At 47.4% G+C, this 9,646-nt stretch overlaps 1 pseudogene; it reads left to right on the top strand.

The window, feature by feature from the left end:
- The window catches only part of LOC103264498, a 9,632-nt pseudogene extending 2,687 nt beyond the window's left edge, over positions 1–6,945 (top strand).
- Positions 6,946–9,646: the final 2,701 nt, after the last annotated feature.

Raw genomic sequence — 9,646 nt, forward strand, 5'->3', positions numbered from 1 at the left:
CCAAAAAAAAAAAAAAAAAAAAAAAAGAAATAGGTGGTCTTTGGGTTGGGTCTCTGTTACTCCGCCCTCACACCGGGAAGGGGAGTTTGAGGCCCTCTGAGGTCATTTTGGACCTCTTATGGCATCAGGTGTGTGAAGGGAGTGGCAGGCTCATCTCAGGGAATTTTGTGTTAATAGTATTATAATGAAGGTTTATGGTTATCTTAGATTAACCTTGGCTATTGATGCACATGTTGGGTGGGGTGGGTGGAGTCTCTAAGTTGGTTCCTGCATTGGTGATGGGCTCTTGGCTCTTCTTGACTGCAAGCATCTTAGACAGACTACAGTGTTGTAGGTGTATCTGACAGTCTAGCAGTTAGTTATGTGTGAAGTTTCCTATGGCTAGGCCATTTGCCTACCTGTAGGTGTATCTGACAGGGGCCTAGTAGTTAGAAAGGTGTGAAGTTTCTTATAGCTAGGTGGTTTGCTTGTATGCATGGTTTTGCACCAGCTGCTGCAGACACCAATGAGCCTGAAACTTTTCCTACAACCCCGACGTTTCCCTAGTCTAACCTGCCTACTGTATCACTACTACCTGCCAGGCACTGTTCTAGGTACTGGAGACAGGCACGGATGAAACAAAGATCCCAGCCCTCGAGCAGCTAACATTAACAAGGCAATAAGCAAGATAAGGAAGTAAATATAGAGTATATCAGGTGGTGCTAAGTACATGGAGAAAGTCAAAGCAGAGCAGGAACTTGGGAGCTGGGGGAGGCTGCAATTTGATTTTGATTTAAGGTGATCAGGGAAGGTCTCATGGGGTAGATGACCTCAAACAAAGACGAGGAGGAGATGTGGGAGTTGGCCATGTGGATAACGTGTTCAGAAACTCACCTGAGGTTACTGGGAACTGACACTGTGGGCACTCAGATCGCTGTTGGCTCCAAGGCCAGTGCTCTTTTTCAACAGGCCTCCTTTTCGAGAAGTGGTGCCGCTGTCCTCCAAGCAGAATGTGTGTGTGCGTGTGACTCTGTGTGTTGTTTATGAAGGTGTTGTAGTTCCCTGGGTGGACCCTGTGAGGACTCAGGCTTCCCTGCTGACACCGCTCAGGGGTTGAGGCCTCACATTGATGGTTTTCATGGAAACTTGGCAACTGTGTAGTCACCAGGCCCTGAGCCCTGCACCACATTCCAATGGCTTTATTTGTGTGCCTTGGAGCCCTGCCAGGGCTGGGCCTGGGACAGGTTGCCATGGCGACATCCCCACTCTTTCCAGATAAGAACTTCTCAAAGATGTTGACTTTGGGCCTGAAATAGTTCTAGCCTGCTCCCAGTCTGTAGGAGGAACGAACTTTGGCATGGCAAACCAGTTAGGAAATCTATTCATTTTCTCAGTCTTTGAATTTGCGCACACTGAATCCTGGGTGAGAAAGACTTCTGGGGAGCATGCTTCAGGGTCCCCAGCTTTAAGATTGACTTTACTTATGCACTGAGACAGCTTCTTTTAGTTTTTACAGTCCAGTTATATTCAGAGCTTGCCTTCAAGAGCCATGCTAAAACAGAACACTTTTTATTTCATTTTATTTGACAGGGTCTCCCCTCGGTCGCCCAGGCTGAAGTACAGTGGTGTGATCCCAGCTCACTGCAGCCTCAACCTCCTAGGTTCAAGAGATCCTTCTGCCTCAGCACCCTAAGTAGCTGGGACTACAGGTCAGTAGAGATGAGGTCTCACTATGTTGCTCAGGCTGCTCTCGAACCTGGGCTCAAGTGATTCTCCCACCTCTGCTTCCCAAAGTGCTGGGATTACAAGCATGAGCCACCAAGTCCAGCTTCAGAACACTTTTTTTTTTTTGAGTTGGTGTCTCACTGTGTTGCTCAGGCTGGAGTGCAGTGGCACACTCACAGCTGCCTTAGCCTCGACCTGCAGGACTCAGGCAATCCTTCTACCTTAGCCTTCCAAGTAGCTGAAACTACAGGTAAGTGCCACCACGCCCAGCTAATTTTTTTTTGATTTATTGTAGAGAAGAGGTCTTGCTGGTCTTGAATCCCTGAGCTCAGGCAATCCTTTCACTTCTGCCTTCCAAAGTGCTGGGATTACAGCCATGAATCACCGCGCCTGGCTTCAGAACATTTTTTAAAAGCTCGACTTTGTTAAGATATGTATGTAATGAAATGCACCCATTTTAAGTGTACAGTTCGATGAGTTTTGACAATGTATACACATGGATAAGGACCACTACTATCAAGATATATTATTTTTTGGCTGGACTTGGTGGCTCAGCCTATAATCCCAGCACTTTAGGAGGCGAGGCGAGTGGATTGCCTAAGCCTGTGGGTTCGAGACCAGCCCGGGCAACTTGGCAAGACCTCATCTCTACAATAAATAAAAAATTAGCCGGGCATAGTAGTGTGTGCCTGTAGTTCTGGCTACTTGGAAAGGTGAGGTGGAAGGATTGCCTGAGCCCAGCAGGTTGACGCTAGGGTGGCCATGAGTGTGCCACTGCCCTCCAGCCTGGGCGATGGAGTGAGAATCCAACTCAAAAAAAGATATATTACTTTTCCACTTGCCCCAAAATTCTTCCTGCTGCTTTGTTGTTATTTCTCCTCCCCTACTCCTGGCCCCAGGGAACCCCTGATCTGTTATCTGTCATCGTAGATTCATTTTGCCTTTTCTAGAAGTTCATATAAATGAAATCATTCAGTTTATATGCTTTGTGGCAGACTTATTCTGCTTGGCATAATGTTTTTGAGATTCATCTATGTGGTTGCTTGTATCAGTAGTTCAGTTTTTGAGACCAGAAGTATTTTACTGACTAGTTACAGGCAATTGTCCAGGGAAGGTACTAGGTAAAGTCATTGCTATTCATAAGAAAGGGATAGCTGGATCTGAAGAGGGAAGTTATCACCAACTGAGAGGGCAGAGAGAGGCTAGAAGCTGAGAGAGGAGAGAGAGAGACACACACACACTAAGGGCATAATTGAGTTGCCCAAGATTACACAGCTGGATCCAGGTTTGAACTTGGTTTCTTTTTTTTTTTTTTTGAGTTGGAGTCTCACTCTGTCGCCCAGACTGGAGTGCAGTGGCTGCTCCCGGCCACCGCAGCCTCAACCTACTGGGCTTCGGTGATCCTTCTGCCTCAGTCTTCCAAGTAGCCAGAATTACAGGCATATGCTACCACACCCGGCTGATTTTTTGATTTATTGTAGCGATGAGGTCTCGCTACCCAGGCGGGTCTCGAACCCATGGGCTCAGGCGGTCCACTCACCTCAGCCTCCCAAAGGTGCGGGATTACAGGCTGAGCCACCGAGCCCGGCTTGAACTTGGTTTCTTGACTCAGTTTCTAGTGTCTCTCCCATCTCACTGCTGGGACTCTAGGCACCTTGGGTGCTGGAGTAAAACATTGTCCTTTTATTTTATAACTTCCCATTTTTTTCAGCGATTCAGTCTGTGGATGGTTGGCGAGTCCACACAAGTCGACATCTGAAATCCACACATGGGACATTTAAATTGTGGAAGCACAGAATAATACCTACCCGTGGAAGTCTTTTTAAGAAAATCATATTCCTGAGTCCTGATTTACAGTTCTGTCCATAAGTTGAGCTTCCCTGGATATGGTGTTAGTTTTGTAATTTTTACTGTGTGATGAATATGCCACTTGAACAGGGTGAGAGAAAGTGGGCAAAGCCCTAGGGCTTCAGAACTGGAAGTGGGCCCAAGATAATTTAGCCCAATTCCCTCATTTTATTTTATTTTTAAAATTTTTATTTTATTTATTTAATTTTTTAAAAAGATCATCTATCTTCTGTAGCAATTCAAGTATGGTTTCTTGTCTCGTGCCCAGGAGGGATGAGGGATACAGGCAGTTGGAATATGAGAAAGCATGATTTATTAAGAGGACAGAAAAGACTGGGCTCAGTGGCTCAGCCTGTAATCACAGCACTTTGAGAGGCTGAGGCAAGTGGATTGCCTGAGCCCATGAGTTTGAAGACCAGCCCAGACAACTTGGCGAGACCGCGACTCTACAATAAATCAAAAATTAGCTGGGTATGGTGGTGCGTGCCTGTAGTTCTGGCTACTTGGAAGGCTGAGGTGAAAGGATTGCCAGAGTCCAGGAGATCAAGGCTATGGTGAGCCCTGATTGTGCCACTGGACTCCAGTCTGGGTAACAGAGTGAGACCCTGACTCAAGCAAACAAACAAATAGAAAAAGAAAAAATAGTGATGAAGAAATGGAGGCCCAACGAGGGGAAGTGCTGCTCCCTCTGCCCTGCTTTCAGGTGTTCCCCCATTTTGTTCAACTGGCATTTGCTTATTTTTCAAGTCTCCTTTTTGAACTTTCTCAGTAGGTCCTGGCACCTTCGTTCCTGCCCTGCCCTGGAATTGTCTGACTGCTTCTTCAGGCCTCTCTCTCCCTGGCTTCAATTACTATTATGGCATGTGTATCGCTCAGATGGTCTGACTGTGTGCCTGTCACTCTGCTAGACTGGGAGCTCTCTGAGGGTGGGGACAACGTCTAACTCATGTTTTAATTCTCATGCCTGGCACAGTGCCTGATACATAGCTAAGTGCTCAGTGAATTGGAATGCACATTTGTAAACATTCAAACACATGACAAGTATTGTTTCCCTTTCCACAATTCCCTCTCCAATTGCTGTTCAGTCTCTTGTGTGGCCTTCCAGACATTTTCTCTGCATGTACTAAGCATATGTAAGTAGACCCGTCTTTAAAAACATAAGACACGTGCTATACACACGATTCTGTTATTTGCTTTTGTGGGGGACGCAGAACTTTACTTCTGCCCTCTTAGGGTCTCAGTCTGGGCCTGAACATTTAATAGAAGACAGATTATAGGAGAAAAATATACAGGTTTTACATGTACACGGCAGCCCCCATAGAAGATGGGGACCCAAAGAAGCAGTTGGAGCCAAAAGCATGTACATGAATTTGGACAAAGAGGAGCACACTGTGAAAATGTAACAAGACAAAGCAACGTGGGCTGGGGCAGTTGATTGAGAGGTGACTGGGAAGATAAAGGTTAATGGCACGAAGTTTGTGCAGATTTCTGCTGGCCCTGACTTCCTATCTCTGGTGATAAAAATGTTTCTTTTCTCATTCTGCCACCCTTCATTTCTTTTTTCCAGTAAGTATTATTTTGAGCAGGTAAAAGACACATACCCAGATTTGTTCTATCAGTTATCTATTTCTATGTAATAAAGCACTCTCGTAAGGCACCAGGTATGGTGGCTTATGCCTGTAAGGATCACGTGAGCCCAGGAGGTCAAGGCTGCGATGAACTGTGATTGTGCCATTGCACTCCAGCCTGGGCAACATTGTGAGACCCTGACTCAAAAAAAAAAAAAAAAAAGAAAGAAAAAAGCACTCTTGAAGTTAGTGCTTCTGACAGCAGCCATCTTACTTGCTCAGGATTCCGTGGTGACCTGCTGGAGGTGGTTCTTTCGCTGGCCTTGCCTGGGATCACTCACAACTGCAGTCAGCTGGGGGCTTAGCCTGGCGTTGGTGGGTTCAGAGCCTCAGCCAGGATGAGGTTTTGTTCCTTGTGGTCTTACCTCCAACAGGCTAGCCTGGGCTTCTTCCTAAGGCAGGCTAGTGTTCTGGGCTTCTCTCTGAGGAAATGGCAGATACTCCAGCTTATACATTTCTGGGGGCCTTCTCTAAAAAAAATAAATAAAAGATATTGATATGAAATCAGATTCAGGGCCTCCTTGGAAGAGGTCTATGTGAGTGAGGGGCACACGCCTCGAGCCCCAGGAGCCACTGGGTATATCCGTCTCTGGTCTTCTCTGCTCTTGGATCCTCAGTGAGCTTCGATGAGGGCTGTTGTCATTGTTATGGGCCAGGGAGCTAGCATGGCAGGGAGCAGGGTCCTCTCCTCCCCAGCTCGCCTCTTTCCTCTCCATCCTCGGGCTGCAAACACTGTTCTTCCTTCACTCACTGAATTTATTGAGACATAAATTTTATGCCCTGAATCTTTCAGGCTTTAGGTTTTGAGTTTCAATCCCCACCTCCCCTCCTTACACACTTTTTTTCAAATATGGCCTCTGCTATAAACTTTAAAGGCCTATTTGAAACTCAGAAGCTAAGAATGGACTCTTTGTGCTGTTGTATCCTCCACTGATTCCTGAGGGAATGCCTTAGCTGCTTCTGGAATGGGGGGAGGGATTCAGGAACAAAACCCACATCAGCTCTGTCTCTGTTTCTCTCCCTCTCTCTCTCATTCTCTCATCCTCTCTGTCTTTCATTCTGATTCTCTCTGTCTCTGTCTCTTGTGCTTTCTCTCTCATTCTTTCTGTCTGTCTCTCTCACTCTCATCCTCTCTGTTCCTCTCCCTCTGTCTCTGTCTCTCTCTGTGTCTGTCTGTCTCTCTCATTCTCCGTGTCTATTTCTCTCACATGTGCTCTTCGCCACCACCCCGCCCCGCCCCCCAGCGCCTGGCGCAGGCCTCGTGGAGATCCTTCCCAAGTGCTGTGTGCAGATTGCCAAGCAGGAGCTGTTCTTCCTGGGGCCTATGGGACTCATCATGTGCCCTGGAATGTCTTCCTCATGAACGGGCAGCACTCCAGCACTGCCATGACTGTGATGACCAACTTGGGTAAGGGTATGGTCCAGGAGAACCTCAAAGTGTGGATCTACCCCGAGGACACCCACAAAGACAACAGAGACCTGCTGCCATTTAAGAAAGATGCCTTCTACCTAGCGATCCAGGCTCAGGTGCCCCTCCGTCCTGTTGTGTGTTCCTCTTTCTACAACACCAAGATGAAACTTCACCTCAGAAGCAGTCGTGGTGCAGGTGCTGGATGCCATCCCCACCTGCGGCTTCACCAAGGCCGATGTCCCTGAGCTCATGGACACCTGCTACCAGGCCATGAGGAGTGTCTTCTTCTACATATCCAAGATGCCTCAGGAGATTGGGGCCACCATAGGGCCTGGTGTCCAGCCAGCTCAGTAGTCCAGGTCACAAGGTTGGGAGATAGGACCTGGGGAAGGATAGGCAGGAAGCCTTGCCCAGGCTGTGTCAGGCTGCCCTGGCAGACAAACAAACACCCCTTCCCCCATATCAGGTAACATTGTAAAAAGCATCCTGCTGCAAAGTTAGAACTGTTTATTTACACAGGAGTACCAGGCAAAGAATGTGAACTATGCTCTCGTTTGGGGTTCAAATGTACCTGGGCATGTTTGACATGGCATGGATCCACTACTAATTTCAAAGGCAAGTGGAAGGAACTGTGTTCCAAACAGAGAGGCAACAGTGGGGGAGAGAGAATTTGCCACGCTAGGCTTGGATGCAGGACCTGGGAGTGGCTCTCCACTCGAGGTGTGGCTGTGACTGGGACCCCTCTGTGGTGGCTCACAGTTACACTGGGGAAGGAGAATGCTCTGGTGTAAAAGCACAATGGGTCCAAGCAATGAAGAAGACTGGGTCCTTCACCTGCCAGCAGCAGACAGTGAACAGCTGGGTCAGATACGTAAGTGGCAACAATTGCTGATGCTGTTGGCATCTGATGAGCAAGAGTAGAGGTTGGTGGCAGGCAAACAAGTAACAAGGGCAAGATCAATGGCCTGGGGCTCTGAAGTGGTAAGCATGCAAGCACTCTTGGCACCTAATGACTCCGTTCAAACCCCTGGGCTAGGAGACTTGACCCACCTAGCATAGCTTCTAGCAGCCTGTGGTGGTGTCCCTGGGACAGTACAGCCTCTTGGAGTTCCTTTTTTGGAAAAGCTCAAGAGAATCAAAAAGATTTACTGTCAAAAGAATGTACTGTTTGTTCCAGCATCTAACATAGGGCTCTGATCTTGCTTTCTTAGAGCATTTACAAACAAGAGCTTATAAAGGAGACTCCTTCTGTCCCTCTGAGATATATGTGTATCTCTGGCAACTTTCTTTCTCGAGGACCCAAAAGCCGTTGCTTTGAAATATTATCATCAGGAAGGATGGGGCCCCTGCCTCCCAGTCTCTGTAGGAGGATAGAATCCTAACCTTGATGACTGCCAGCTGGCAGGCACAGCTTGTCATTTGCATTGACACTTTCTAGTTTTTCACTGTAGTCCCTGCACAAACCCACGTCCACCTTCACTTCCTCTTTCAAGTGCTGTCACCTCTGCACAAACCAAAATGGAGCTCAGCTCTTTCCTCACTGTTGGTAGTGACTGTCTTCACCTCTTTAGTGAGGGTCCAGCTTTGTTGACCTTTGACAGTTGCTCAGGAGCTGGCAACGGCTCTGGGGAACTCAAAGCTGCAGCCCGGATGAGAGGAGGGCAGGCGATGATGACAGTATGGAGAGGTGACCCATGGGACTGGTGTCCCTAGCCAAGAGGGTTCTGCTCAGCATTTGAGGGTACATTAGGGACTGCAACTGGGGCACATGGGGGTCTTTTGTCCAAGAGAGGCAGCAAGGTGTGCAGCCAGGAACGAATTGATGTTGATGTGGGCAGAGAACATGGGAGTCCTCCCCACCCTCCATTGCCAGCAGCTCTTGCAGAGATACAAGAGGGGACCAGAGACCTAGAAAGGAAGCAGCTGGCATCCTGCCCTTTACGCATCAGCTGCTGAGCCCACGGTCCTTCTGTTGATGGGAACCTGCTTGTGCGTGTAAGCCACAGAACTCCCTGTGAACTACTGTGGCAGTTCTTAGAGATTCCTGTTCACCCATGAATCTCTTTCTTTCTCTTTTTTTTTTTTTTGAGACGGGGTCTTACTCTGTCACCCTGATTGGAGTGCCGTGGTGCAATCATAGCTCACTGTGGCTTGGAACTCCTGGACTCAAGCGATCCTCTTCAGTCTCTCAAGTCACTGGGACTGCAGGTGTGTACCACCATGGCCAGCTAATTTCTTTTTTTAAAAATCTTTTTGCAGAGACAGAGTCAAACTAAACCAAGACAGAACCAAGTCAATCCACAGAGATCCTGATCAAACAGATAGTTATTCAAATATACATAAATAATTTTTTTTTAAATGGGAACTATTCAGACTGCATCGTCTCCCTCTTGCTCCTCCCAGAGGACAACAAGGATCATCAAAGGCAAATGGCAGTTGGAGCAAAGGAACACTGAGAGCCAGCTTCACACTCAGGAGACAATGCCCACCTCCTCCTTGTGGTTTCTGGGGTTCTATGTACTCAGAGAGATTTCTCTAGTAACGAACTATAGCAATGACCCCTGAAAGTAGTCTTTACATATATACAATTAAAAAAGGAAACTTTCCTCCTGACTCCCACCATCTCACCGCAACAGTTCTCACTGTTGTCCAGGCTGGTCTCAAGCGACCTTCAGTTGGTTGGAAGCGCTGGGCTACCTCGCCTGGCTTCCTACTAATCTCTTCCTTGGGGTCCAATTATCACAGTTGAACGAAATAATTATTTTTTCTTTTTTCTATGGGAGGGAAAAGTCCCTTTTGAGGAGGAAAAAAATAATGAAAATATCTCTATTACATGGAAAATAGTTTGGAATCCTGCCCCCTCCCCACACTTGATAAATAAGGGGGCTTTCTGGATGACCTCAGACTTTTGGGAAATTGAGGAAGCATAGACAACAGCAGCAGTCTTGTCAGAGAGAAGAAAGCTGAGAACCCAGGACAGGAGAGCTCCTCATCTGCCTCTTTGGTGACTAAGAGTGATAATTTCAAGCCTGAATTTCGAGTGACAGTCCATGTC

This window comes from Carlito syrichta, unplaced genomic scaffold (assembly GCF_000164805.1).
Source record: "Carlito syrichta isolate Samal-C Ts95f unplaced genomic scaffold, Tarsius_syrichta-2.0.1 Scaffold305659, whole genome shotgun sequence".
Classification (NCBI taxonomy): domain Eukaryota; kingdom Metazoa; phylum Chordata; class Mammalia; order Primates; family Tarsiidae; genus Carlito; species Carlito syrichta.